The following is a 13,679-nucleotide window of genomic DNA, read 5'->3' as shown; positions in this document are numbered from 1 at the left end:
GGTTTGGGTCAGGGGTCCCAGGACCGTGTGGCCCATGAGCAGAGGAGAGCACGGAGAATGCTCCCGCCCACCGCCACGGCTTCTCTGTGACACGGCTTCTCTGTGTGTTTCTGTTCTTTTTTTTTTTTTTAATATAAATTTTATTAATTTTACTGAGAGGAAGGGAGAGGGATAGAGAGTTAGAAACATTAATGAGAGAGAAACACCAATCGGCTGTCTCCTGCATGCCCTCCACTGAGGATGAGCCCACAACCAAGGTACATGCCCTTGACCAGAATTGAACCTGAGACCTTTCAGTCTGATGCTCTATCCACTGAGCCAAACTGGTTAGGGCGCTCCTATATTTTCTTCGATGCATCATGAAGCAAAACAATCTTCAAATTTCTCAAGATGAATGGAGAGTTCATCAAGAAGAGTTGAGTTCTCCAAGATCAGACCTGGACATTTGTAACCAGACAGCCAAGGGGTCCTGGCTGCCTGCCGCTACTTGAGCCAATTAAGCAGAGACAAGGTTGAATCATATATGAGCATTTATCCCAATAATGCCAGCATTATGGGGGAGCAGGAGGTCATCCACAAAAATCTGCTCTGCACCCCACCATAAGCCAGCTGCTTATATTGGGTAGAAGGACAAGATTACGTAGGAAAGTAGGCATTACAGTTATGGGAAAGTGGGCATGGGATAATCATTACAGGTTACAAGTCATGTGGGCTGGGGCAAGTCAAAGAGAGCGGGTGCCTCGGACCAGATTACAGGTAATAGGGGCTGGGGGTTGTAAAGAGCAAGTGCCTCCAGGACTAGGTGCAACAAGGTTGTAAATCTTTCCATAATGATAGGCAGTTCTCGGAAGGAGGATGGTCTGCATTCCAACGTTAGTTCCCATGTCCCAGGACGTATATTTCACAGTGAGGTTAGAATGTGCTTTCTCTAATCAGAACAGAATCTTCATGGTTAACAGAGCATGATTAATATTTCTTATAATTGTAGCTGGTCCCCAATATTCTACTCCTGCCCTTAACCTATTGAGATGGCCATTCCCAAAGGGACCCAAATTTCTCCTGCATGACACTCCAGAAATGTCTTGCTCAATATCTATGTTCCCCACTAGACTTAGCTTCTTGAAGGCAGAGACCATGGCCATCTGTCCACCATGGTATCCCTATTGACTGTCCGGCAAAAAATAATTACCTGAGTATAAACCATTACATAGCTCAGTGGGAATTACTATGAAATGATGGAGAATGGGAGGTATGCCACAGACAGAGGTAGAAGTTATGGTGATTTACAAAGAAAGAGAAAAGGTAGATCCTAGAGCAGCCGTGGGCAAACTACGGTCCGCGGGCCGGATTCAGCCCGTTTGAAATGAATAAAACTAAAAAAAAAAAAAAGACCATACCCTTTTATGTAATGATGTTTACTTTGAATTTATATTAGTTCACACAAACACTCCATCCATGCTTTTGTTCCGGCCCTCCGGTCCAGTTTAAGAACCCATTGTGGCCCTTGAGTCAAAAAGTTTGCCCACCCCTGTCCTAGAGTCTACTTACCAATGAGCTGACATTAGTCTATAAGGTATTTATGTTCATTTTGAAGATAAAACTGAGGCCCCAAACATATAAAGTGAATCTCATGAGCCATTTCCAGTCATCCCAGAGGCCTGATCGGAACCTTTGTCTTGGGTCACTCAAGACACAGATGGGGCCATTTGGGCTGCAGTGTCATAAAAGCAGATAAAAAAGGTGTTTAAAGGCAAGAATCTTCTTTTTTAGGTCTAGGCCCTGCTTTTAAAATGGATTGTTCCACTTAGTATTGAGCCTTAATATAAAAAGAAGTTTTACTTTCTGCTTATGCTAGAAGGTTCATATTTCAGAGAAGATGGAAGAGTATACATTTAACACCAAAATTTAGTAATGCTATGAATTGTCAATACTTACTACCATCATTATCATAATTACCACACATATAAGCATAAACACAGGCAGAATGCTCTCTAAAGGACATTGAGACATTGAGGGACAGGGCACGACTGAACCAGATTTTCAGTTTTCTTAAGCTTCTCTCTTCTTGGGAAGAACAGTAGTTAAGGGTAGGTTTTTCATTTCCTCTTTTCCTGACCTTCAGACCTTTGCAACTCCATGTGTGAACTTTTGAGGGGCTGGAAGGAGCATGAGTTTACCCCTCTCATGTCCTCCTTCTCACTCACTTTACTGCAACCACAAGGGTCTTCCCTTTGCCCCTCAACACACCCAGGCGTTCCCATCCCAGGGCATTGGCACCTGCTCTTCCCTCTTCTGGAACTCTCTTCTAGGTCATTATCCCCATGCCTGTGTTGGTGTCATTCAGCTCTCAGCTCAACCAGAATTTCCTGGGAGGGGTCTGCCTGACCCATTCCCCGATGTATTTTCTTTCTTTCTTTTGTTAATCCTCACCTGAGGATATTTTTCCACTGATTTTTTAGGAAGAGTGGAAGAGAGAGGGAAAGACAAAGAGAAACATCGATGTGAGAGAAACACATCTATTGGTTGCCTCCTGCACAAGCCCTGACCAGGAACTGGGCCAGGGAAGAACCTGGAACCAAGGTGCGTGCCTTTGACTGGAATTGAACCTGGGACCTTTTGTTCCACAGGCTGATGTTCTATCCACTGAGCCAAACTGGCTAGGGCCTCCGATGTATATTCCATAGCATTTTCATCACAATATGAAATTGTTTAAATTTTCTTCCTGTTCTCTTTCTCCTCCTTTTTCTCCCTTTCTGTCAGAGGCTAATTCCAGCAGGTCATAATTATGCACGAAGTTCATCAGAAGGCTGATGGGTCTTATGCTTCAGCAGGGCTGAAAATCTGCATATTACCTGCTGCTGGAATAGCTGAAGTAATTTCCCCTAACCCCGTGGTCGGCAAACTGCAGCTCGCGAGCCACATGCGGCTCTTTGGCCCCCTGAGTGTGGCTCTTCCACAAAATACCACGTGCGGGCGCACACGTACCGTGCGATTGAAACTTTGTGGCCCATGTGCAGAAGTCAGTATTTTATGGAAGAGCCACACTCAAGGGGCCAAAGAGCTGCATGTAGCTCACGAGCCGCGGTTTGCCAAACCGCAGTTTGCCGACCACTGCCTAACCTGATAATCTTTTCCTGTTTACCAAATTTTACCTGTGATATGCCTGTTTGCATTCCTAAAAGGCCAATGTATTTTCCAGTGAATAAAAAGCTGTGGGTTCAGACATTCAGAAAGCCCACTTCACTAGAAAGTGGAGCCTTCCTTGGCTCCCCCCACATGCCTTCCAAATTTATATTTCTTGTTTATTCATTTACGAGCAGCCCCTTTTCCAGATTCCTTGAACCCTTGCAGCTGCAGAAAGGCCCCAGCACCTTTCTTTTTTCCTTGTCTGTGTCTCCAACTGAAATGGGAGCTCCATGAAGCAGGGATCTCATCTCTCTTGCTCACTGATGTATCCTCAGTGCCTAGGATGGTATCTGAGCAGGTGCTCCAAATACACTTGTTGCATAAATAAACTGACTTGCCCCACCTTTCTTGGCTGCTTCCATTTAGAACACTTAGGGACACTATAATCATCTATTTTCAACAAATGGTGGATGATGGAAGGTAAATGGAGACCATTTGAAAGCACTCTGATATCAGTAACGAGTATTACTGTGTGAGGGGTCTCTGATAACCTGAAAACAATCCACAGCAACAGGCTCAGATCACAAGCTCTGGAGGCATCTCGGCGGAAGGAACTGTGCTTCTGTCTTGGTGCAGTAAATGAAACCTCAGGGGAAGCCGAGAAAAGAGAACGGGGCAAGTTCCACCTGGGAATGTAAAAAACTTGCTGGCAGAAGACAAGCCCGCTCAGGGTCTCTCAAAATATCCTTTATTCAGATCATGCTGTGCCACCTGATTAGTACCCATGGGCAAGATCAAGGTTGGAAGGAGCTAAGAGAAGGCCAAGGATAGCAAGCAAAAGAGAAGCTTGGGTGGCAGAGGAGGCCGAGGAAAACATGTCCCAGGAGGTACTAGCTCAACTCTGGCATTTCTGCTGATTTTATTGAACAAAGTGGACGCTTTAGTTTGGCAAAATGGTGCTGGTACTGCTGACTTCCTTAGTGGGGAAGGCAGGAAAGGAGGGGGCTAGCAGGTCATCTTTTAGAACAAGGCCCCAAATAAAAGTTAATTGAGCAAGGTAGAAAGTTTCCTCTCTCATGGAAACTTCTGAGTTTAAGCAATTCAGGGCTGCACAGCAATTATAATGTCTTTAATCCAATTACCTTCTCCTGGTTCTGCCATCTCTGGACATTGCCCTCATCTACATGGTGGGCACTATCTCATCCATATTTAAGCCAGAAAAGAAAAAGCAAGGGAAGGCACTTACTTTTCAAGCTCACCATCTGGAAGCTGCACACATACTTCCATTCACATCCCATTGGCCAGAACTTAGTCCCATGGCCTACCTCAGTGCAAAGGTGTCTGAGAAATGTGGTCTGAACTGGGTGGCCATGTCCCAACTAAAAATTCTCCAACAGTGAAAGAAGAGGAAAAGGGGTATATGGAGATAGTTAGCATCTCTGCCACCAGCGACTGGAGGAACTTATGGTAAAATGCTTTGTAAATACAGTGATGGTCCTTTGTAACTGTCCCTGGGGAGAAAAACCAAGAGAGAATTGAGAGGCTCTCTGCCAGGTCTTTGCATAGGTTTTGTAAAATTTACCCCTAGAAGGAGTATAAAGCCCAGTGATAATAAACAAGGCATATTAGTGGAGTAAAATTGAAGTGTAGCAATTTTGAAATGTATATCAGAATGTAGCACCTACCCAGTTATTAACCTAACCAGTGAGAATGCTGTTTTCACCATCAATCATTCAGAATGAAGTATAAAGTAGGTCTGCTGTGGAGACTGGAACGTAAGCTCTATAGATAGTATATTTGTCACAGGCACTTCTTCACCCAATGCATAATTATTAGTTACCAACTGCATTGTGCTGTACAGAGGGGGCAGGGCTGCTCTGCTCTTGAGCATAAGGAAGATATACTTTAAGAATTCAATAATCACCCTAGCCGGTTTGGCTCAGTGAATAGAGCATTGGCCTGCGGACTGAAGGGTCCCAGGTTCGATTCCAGCCAAGGGCATATTGTAGGCCTTACAAGGAATTATGAATCAACAATAGAGCATTAAGCCAGGAATCAGTCCTGACTCTGTGATTACTAAGTTGTACAACTACTTTCTAGATACTTAACTTCTCTGAACTGTAGGTTTCTCATCTATAAAATATGGGTTGTTATTAAAGTCAAATAAAAATGACAACACAAGCCCAGCCAGTGTTGCTCAGAGGTTGAATGTCGACCCATGAAAAAGGAGATCAAGTTTCAATCCAGGTCAGGGCACATACCTGGGTTGCGGGCTCTATCCCCAGTTGGGAGCATGCAGGAGGCAGCCGATCAATGATTCTCTCTCATCATTGATGTTTCTATCTCTCTCTCCCTCTTCCTTCCTCTCTGAAATCAATAAATATATTATTTTTTAAAAAAGAATTCAATAACCAAACACCGGCATATAAGTTGAGGTATTCATTCATTTATTTACTGAACATCTATTTTGAGTCAGACTCATGGTACTGTGAAGGGGCTGGGGACATAGTGATGCACAAGCTAGACAAGTCTCCTGCCCTCAGAGTGTTGTATATTCTAATGTGAGAAGGAAAAAAAGGCAGAAATAAGCAAACCTGTGAACAGACAGTTTACTACACAGTGGTTAACACTATGTAGGAACCAAATAGAGCAATGACAGAGAATTCTGGGAGTGACTAGGAGGTTCAGCTCGGGTCTTTCTGAAGAAATGGTGTTTAAGCTGAAACCCAAAGGATAACAAGCGAGTCACATAGGAGCCAGGAAAAGAGAGGTGGAAAAGAGTTTGATGTATTAGTGGGACAGCAAGGAGACAGGTGTGGCTGGAGTGTACACAGTGAGGGGAGAGGGATGCTAGATGAGACTGAGAGGACAGGGTTGGTCCCAAAGAGTTTCTAGAAGGGGTTGGAGCTTGAGCTGGTTCTTGAAGGACAGGTAAAGTTTGAGTGTGAGAACGGGAAACACTTTCAAAGTAAGGTGAGCTGTGAAGAGCTTGAGCAATGTTATGTGTAGGTCCAGGGTGGTGGGTAAGAAGAGTTCATATTGGAAGTAGTGAAAGAAAAGGCTGGAAAGGCAACCTTTGGAAAGTTCTGAAGAACTTAAGGCCAAGGAGCTTCAATTCTCAAAGATAATGTGCAGTCATTTGAACAGGAGAGAAACTTGATCTGAGTATGGTTTTAGAGAGATTTTCTACAAGCTAGACCAGAGCTCAGTTTGGGCACCATTGATGTTTTGGGCTGGATCATTCTTTGTTGTGAAGGGCTTCCTGAGCATTGCAGGATACTCAGCCACATTCCTGTTCTCTAGACGCCAACAGCACCCCTCCTAGTCATGACAACCAAAAATGTTTCCAAATATTACAACATGTCCTGGGCGAGGGGAGGGAGCAAAGTCACTTCTGGTTGAGACCAGTGCTTTTTATTTATTTTTATTTCTTAAAAATATGATAGTCTTCTTTTTTTTAAAAAAAAAATATTTTTTATTGATTTCAGAGAGGAAGGGAAAGGGAGAGAGAGATAGAAACATCAATGATGAGAGAGATTCATTGACCAGCTGCCTCCTGTCTGCTCCCCACTGGGGATCAAGTTCACAACCTGGGCATGTACCCTGACCAGGAATTGAACCGTGATCTCCTGGTTCAAAGGTCGATGCTCAACCACTGAGCCATGCTAGTTGGGTGAGACCAGTGCTTTTTTTTTTTTAAAAAAAATATTGGTTTATTTTTTTGTTTTTGTTTTTGTTTTTGAAATCAGGTTTTAGACCTGAATAATTGACTCGCCCCCTATCACTAGAACTATGTGAACATGGAAACTGGAAATTTAAATAATAGGAAGGCAATCTTTGTTCTAGTTACTGAACACTATTTGGTTCCATTTTAAGAAAAGTTCATATAAAGTTTACACAAATACATTTTAATTCACTCTAAAATGAGGCTTTGAAAGTCCTGAGGGATCTGATCTTTCTTCCACACTTCAGCCCCTTGACGTTTCTGACAGTTTTTACTGGCTGTCCCTTTTTCTCAGGTAAGTAGGCACCTGTGACAGCCCCTGACTCCGGGAGGTGGGAGAGGTGGGCTGAGAAGGAAAGGACCCTTTTCCAATGAGATGTGTGCATTGAGCTGAAAAAAACATGAATGAGGATTGTCTTGAATTTATTTTCAAAGCCCCTAAATTTAAATTAGCTTTATGAAAACTCTTTGCGATTAATCGCTCCCTTCTTCTGGAGAATATTTGAAAGATATACAAGAGAATATGAAGAAATTCAGAGAAAATATTTAAAAAATCTATTTTCCTATATCTTTTAAATTGTGTACTGGGTGAATAATATCCCGCCAAAATGTATGTCCACTTGGAATCTCAGATTTGGGTATAGTCTTTGCAGATATAATTAATTAAGATGAGAACATATGGATTAAAGTGGATCCTAAATCCAATAGATGATGTCTTTAAAAGAAGAGGAGGGGCCCTGGCTGGGTGGCTCAGTTGGTTGGAGCATCATCCCGTATACCAGAAGATTTTGGGTTCGATTCTTGGTCAAGGCACATACCTAAGTTTCAGGTTCAATCTCAAATCAATGTTTCTCCTTCCCTTTCTCTCTAAAATTAATAAAAGACATATCCTCCAGTGAAGATTAAAGAAAAAAAAAGAGGAGGAAACACAGAGATACACTGAGAAGAAGGCCATATGAAGATGGAGGCAGAGTTGGAGTGACACATCTACAAGCCAACGAACACCAAGGACTACTTCTAGAGGCAAGAAGTATCCTGCCCTACATGCTTTGGAGGGAGTATGTCCTGGCGAAACCTTGATTTTGAACTTGAAGCCTACAGAACTCCATGGGAATACATTTCTGTTGTTTTAAGCCATCCATTTTGTAATAGTTGCAGCCCTAGGAAACTAATACAAATGGTAATTTCATAATTGCATTTAGTTTTTTTAATTAACACTTGGTCTTGCTAGTTCCTGCTTCAGACTCCCTGCTTCTCAGAGCTGCAGTCACTTGCAGCAGAAAGTTGACTTGGCTCCAAGCTTCCCCGCTGCCGGATTGGCTTTAAACACGGCCATTTACAGTTCAGTTCCCACTGCACCCCAATAAAAACCACAGCCAACAATCTATGTGACAAACAGGCTTCCTACCAAAGCCTGCGCTTGGCGGTAATGCTTCCTTCCGGCCAAAGTCCAAGGCTAGAGAGTTGGGCAGCTGCCTGTGGTGGGTGGTGACGGTAATGGCTCCCAATCTCCCAAATAAAGGTTAGTGACCTCGCCAGAGAGACATCGAAACCCTAAATTAAAAGGGAAATGGGGAGGCTTCTGGTCAGATCCTAGAGAAAACACTGGGAGGTGAGTCAGGGGCTGATGGGGATGGGAATAGGAGGGAGAAGTAAAGGGTGAAGGGGTGGGGAGTGGAATGGAGGGGACTAGGGGAGAAAGAGAAGCAGGACAGCTGAATCCTTTCAGGAGGAGAGGGAAATGATCTTAATTCACTACAGGCAAAAACAAGAGGGAAATTACACAACATTTTTAATGACAGTGTTTCTGTCACTCACCCTGATGGTAGTAATTATGTCTATTCTGCAGATTTGGTGGGAAGGTGCTGTCCTGTGAGCCCTGCTCCTAAGGGGGCATGGGGAGTGGCGGGAAGGAGATTTAGCGTCACCAAATAGAGCCTGGGAGGCCTGGAAGTTCTCATTTATAATCCTACAAATACACAGTTTCTTATAAAATAAACTCTTCAAATTAACTAAAGTAGGTAGACATTTCCTTTAAGCCCTGTCCTTACTATGTCCTATTTATTTTTTCTGCTGTTAGAGGGGGCTAGCCACTAGCCTGACTTGATCTTTAGCAAAAACAAATGATTTGCATACATGTTTTTAGACAATAAAGCAGTGAATGTCTTTCTTGTCCAGAGAACAACTCAGGAATTCACCTAAATTTTAGATGGGGAAGAGGGGGTGGGGTCGGGGCATTGGATGAGAGTAAATGATTCCCTGATCAGCCAGAGAACTAACATTGCCTGTTGTTGGTGCCTGAAACTTTTGCCTCTTTCAAAAACATTTATTCAGCTCCTACTATGTGTCAGCAACTGTTATAGGGGCTTTGAATATAGAAAATTATTTTTATTTTTATTTAAAAAATGTTTTTATTGACTTCAGGGAGGAATGGAGAGGGAGAGATAGAAACATCCATGATGAGAGAGAATTATTGATTGGCCGCCTCCTGCACGCCCCCCACTGGGGATCAAGCCCACAACCTGGGCATGTGCCCTTGACCGGAATCAAACCCGGGACCCTTCAGTCCACAGGCCAATGCTCTGCACACTGAGCCAAACCAGCCAGGGCCTGGCTGGCCTTTTAACTGTGACTTTAACATTTTTGCAATGTTTATATGTGACTTCCTACTAGCCAAAAGTGACCTGGCAGAGGAAACACAGCATCTCAACAAAGGACATTTTAAGATGAGGTTTTTGTTATTTATCTTCTCAGTATTTATCATCTTCTGCTATGCAAACTCGTCCACCCTCCAAGTGTCAACTGCTGCCTGCTAACTGATGACCCCCAATGCATGACCCCTGAGCTCCAAGCCCTCTGTCTGCTGCTGGTTTGCTATGTCTTCCGCCCACCTTGATGCTGGCACCTCCCAGACACCTTGCCCAGCGAGGAGCTGTCTGACATTTCTCTCCTCCCTCCTTTCACACTAAGTCATTCTCTGCACAGTCTCCTTCCTCTTCACTGCTTGGGACTGCCTTTTCCTAGGACCAGGGCAGAAGCCTGTCCTTTCCTACTCAGGCCTTGTAGTTGCCCAGGACTTGAGGAGCCAGAGGAGCTGAGTGGTTTCCCAGCATCCTCTGGGCCTTCCCCTCCCCATCACATACCTGGCACCCAGCACCTGGCACCCAGCACCTGGCACGTGGCGTGGGCAGAGAGAGGAAGAGGCTCCTTTCCCTGGCCACTCCCCAGGGGTTTTCATCTCCAGCTCTCTGGTCATCTTTACTGTGAAACTCGGGTGGGTCCCCCTCATCTCAGGTGGGTTTCCAATTCTTAGGCTGTGAGCATCCCTTAGAGATCCCCTCCGGAGGACTCAGAACAGAAAAGAGTTTGGCAGCAGCTGAGGTGGGGATGGGAGAGGGAGAAAGGGGAGGGGCGCCCATTCTACGGACTCCCTCTGGCCTTCAGAGGTCACTGTTCTCTGGTACAGGATCGGGACACCCTGTCATCTCTGCAGGGTCCCTGTTCCTGCTGCGGGGCGCCCCTACTTTCTGAGGAGACAGAAGTCAGAGGGTTGGCCCGTGTTTGCCCTGTGGTGTGAGCAGTGCTTGCCCCTCATCTGCTAAACGAACCATGCTAACCTAATACTCAGGGGCAGGCTCTTTCTGCGCCAGGGCTACACCCCAACCCAATGAGGACGGCCTTCTGAGCGGGGCTCTCTGTTTACAGTGCTATTCGGAAGCTGGGCCTCACGCCGTGCCCATCCCCTGCCTCCCTGCCACAGCTGCAATGGAGACGTCCGAGGCCCATAACTAATTCACTAGGTGTCCTCCTGCAGCCTGGCATGCATTTTTAATTCACTTTTCTATCCAGACTCAGGTGACACAGCCCTGCCCCCTTCTCTGTCCCCATGAGTACAGCTGAAGTCAGCTTCCAGCTGGGACTCCACACTGAGGAGCTCTCTCCAGCCACCTCCCTGCGAAGCAGCATTCAGTTTTTGAGCCTGTTCAAAATATTTCAGACTTTCTAAATGGTTACGGAATTAATTTTAGCGTTAGTGCTGTGGTCAAATTGCTAGGAGAGTTGTTGTTGTTTAATAAATCCAAGCCCCCCAATCTTATAGTTGAAAAAGTGAAGACTGAGGGATGTTAAATCATTTTCTCAGGGTTGCACAGCAAGTTTGTAGCAGGGCCAAAATTAAAACTGGTCGTCTAAGTCCCAACCATATGTCCCCTCATCATACTATGAGGTCATAAAATGATCACTGTAGATCCAGACAGAGTGCCCTCTGCCCCAATTCTAAATGAATGCATGGAACAAATCTCTAAAATGACCAACTCTCCAAGAGAAATGGTGACCTGTGGCTACTCACCTGATGGTGAGCCATAGTTATTCATTGGTTCCTTTGTTATATTAGGCCTGCAGAGATAAAGAGACAAAACTCTCAAAGCAAAAACCAAAAGAGCAGGGAGCAGAACAAGAGAAAAGATAATATAAGATCTCAAAGCGAAAAGAAACTGGAATATAAATTGTAAGTCATGGGAGCTTGAATGCAGATGGCCGTTAGATGTGGACATTCAGGGGCGGACTCTGATGGACGAGGTTTGAATCTCAGCTTTAGCATTTACTAATGTGATCTGGGGGCAGTTAAGTTCTCAGGGCTTCAGTTTTTTCCTCTGTCAAAGGAAGCTAACATCTCTCCTGGAGTGTTGACCTGATGATTAAGTGAGGAAATGCATGGGGCGTCCAGTAGTGCCTTGCATACGGCAGGCCCTCAGTAGTGGTAAGACCTGTGTTACATTAAGCCTGACTTTGAGGAGACACCCTGCGCCTCTCAGGCCAGCGCCTGGAGTTCTGGAGCAAGACTGGACTATCTCTGGCTCTGGTTCCTAGAGTCCAGGAACCCAATGCTTCTGCCCAGGACTCCCACCGCGCAAGCCCCAGACTGCAGGGGCAGCCAGCTGGACCAGGCGACTTGGGTTTGTCTTCCTGGTTAGTATTGAGAGCCCTTCTTTTCTTTTTTAAAAAAATATATTTTATTGATTTTTTACAGAGAGGAAAGGATACAGAGTTGGAAACATCGATGATACAGAAAGATCGATCAGCTGCCTCCTGCACACCCCCTACCGGTGATGTGCCCACAACCAAGGTACATGCCTTTGACCGGAACCAAACCTGGGACCCTTCAGTCCGCAGGCGGACGCTCTATCCACTGAGCCAAACTGGCTAGGGCAACCCCTTCTTTTCTTTTATCATGCCTTCTTACCTGGTGCTTTTTACTTGGGGAATGGACATTGGCAAAGTCTGGCGACATTTCTGTTTCACAACTGGGAATGGGTGTGAGGGTGGTATTGGCGTCTAGTGGGTGGGGACCAGGGATGCTGCTAAGCACCCGACAGTGCCCAGGACAGACCCCACAACAAAGAATGACCAGCCCCGATGTTAAAAGTGCTGTGGTTGAGAAGTCCTGTTCTCTACATCAAGCTGTCCTTATCCTTTCAGAGGAATGTGCAGGTCCGTATGGTCGCTGCAAGCCTAAGCTTCACAGAACACAGAAAGAGGTCTGACTTGGGGGCTTCTTATTTTCTTGGTGACTTTTCATAAAACCTCTTTTGCTATCAGTGGGGTCCTAGGCTAGACGGCCGATTTGACTCTCTAATGGACATCTCTTGTTTCCTTTTCCTCCTCCCTCTGGTGGGAACATCCTGATTTTCCTGGAGAAACTCACTGTTCTGTGCTCGCTGTCCTTGTGGTTTGCTGACTCCAGGAGTGGGAATGTGACCATTGAACTACCTGCCCACAGTGGTTGGTTCAGAAATGGACACAGACCAATGAGAGCCAGGTGAGATGCAATTCCAGAACTTCTGTGAACTGTGCGGGGAGAGACACTCCTTTCTCTGTGTGCACTGAGGGGAGAGGATACATTCCCCAAGACACAGAAAGATATCTTATTGCCATGACAGGGAGAGCCACAGTGATGACGGAGGGTTTCCAGGGAAAGTAGAACAGAGAGCTGTTGAGAGAATGAGCCCCAATGATGTCATCCAGGCCTTGAACTCAAACCGGTCTGTACTAGTTACTTATTTGAGTCGATAACTCTTCCTCCTTTTTAAAAAACATAAAATAGTTTTTATTAAGTTTCAGTCACATGTAACTGAGAATCTTGATTAAGACAAATCAGGAGGTTGAATATAGCAAGAAGCAAGAGTCATCTAAGAGCACTTTTCAAACCTGAGAGTTTTCATAGAACCATATTGCTCTAGAAGCATTTTTCTTCTGGGAGGACAATTTGCAGCTTTCAATTAACCCCCCCTACCCGCCTTCCCCTGCCTAACATCAGAAGCTCTTTGCTGTAGGAGTTGTAATTGGACTAGAATAGCTGGAAAAGCCTGGTAGGCAAGGCTTAGGCACTTGATCTAGGCATGGCCAGACTCTGTGGCCTGGGCTAGAATTTGGAACAAGAGAGGCAAGGATGGTGGGGCATTTGTTCTGCAGCAGTGGCAGATTCCAGGGCAGTAGTGGCCATGGCAACACCAGTGGTGTCCAGTGCCCAATACCAGCTCAGTGTCCAGTGTCCAGCTGTGGCCACAGGGGTGAGCTCTTCAAGTGGTTCCTGGGGTGTAATTGTGGGTCATGGGTCCAACTGCCTAGCTTTCCTTCTTCCTGCCTGTTTTCCTGAGGCTGCCTCTCCAGCCTTTTTATTCCACCTGCTGCTCAATGCCCTTCCAATAAATTATTTTTTTTCTCTCTTTTTTTTTTGTTTTAGTTTTTATTTATTTATTTTTTATTTAAATCTTTATTGTTCAGATTTTTACATTTGTTCCTCTTTTTTCCCCCCATAACTCCCCTCCCA

At 45.1% G+C, this 13,679-nt stretch overlaps 1 long non-coding RNA gene across 1 annotated transcript in view; it reads left to right on the top strand.

The window, feature by feature from the left end:
• The window catches only part of LOC107181773, an 18,706-nt gene extending 10,733 nt beyond the window's left edge, over window positions 1-7,973 (top strand). The window contains exon 3 of the long non-coding RNA XR_001512480.1: window positions 7,734-7,973. This is a non-coding gene — a long non-coding RNA (uncharacterized LOC107181773). The remainder of the gene's footprint in view (window positions 1-7,733) is intronic.
• Window positions 7,974-13,679: the final 5,706 nt, after the last annotated feature.

Source organism: Myotis davidii, unplaced genomic scaffold (assembly GCF_000327345.1).
Source record: "Myotis davidii unplaced genomic scaffold, ASM32734v1 scaffold1572, whole genome shotgun sequence".
Taxonomy (NCBI): Eukaryota; Metazoa; Chordata; class Mammalia; order Chiroptera; family Vespertilionidae; genus Myotis; species Myotis davidii.
Note: the sequence above shows the minus strand (reverse complement) of the source record. Positions and strands in the feature narration are given on the sequence as shown.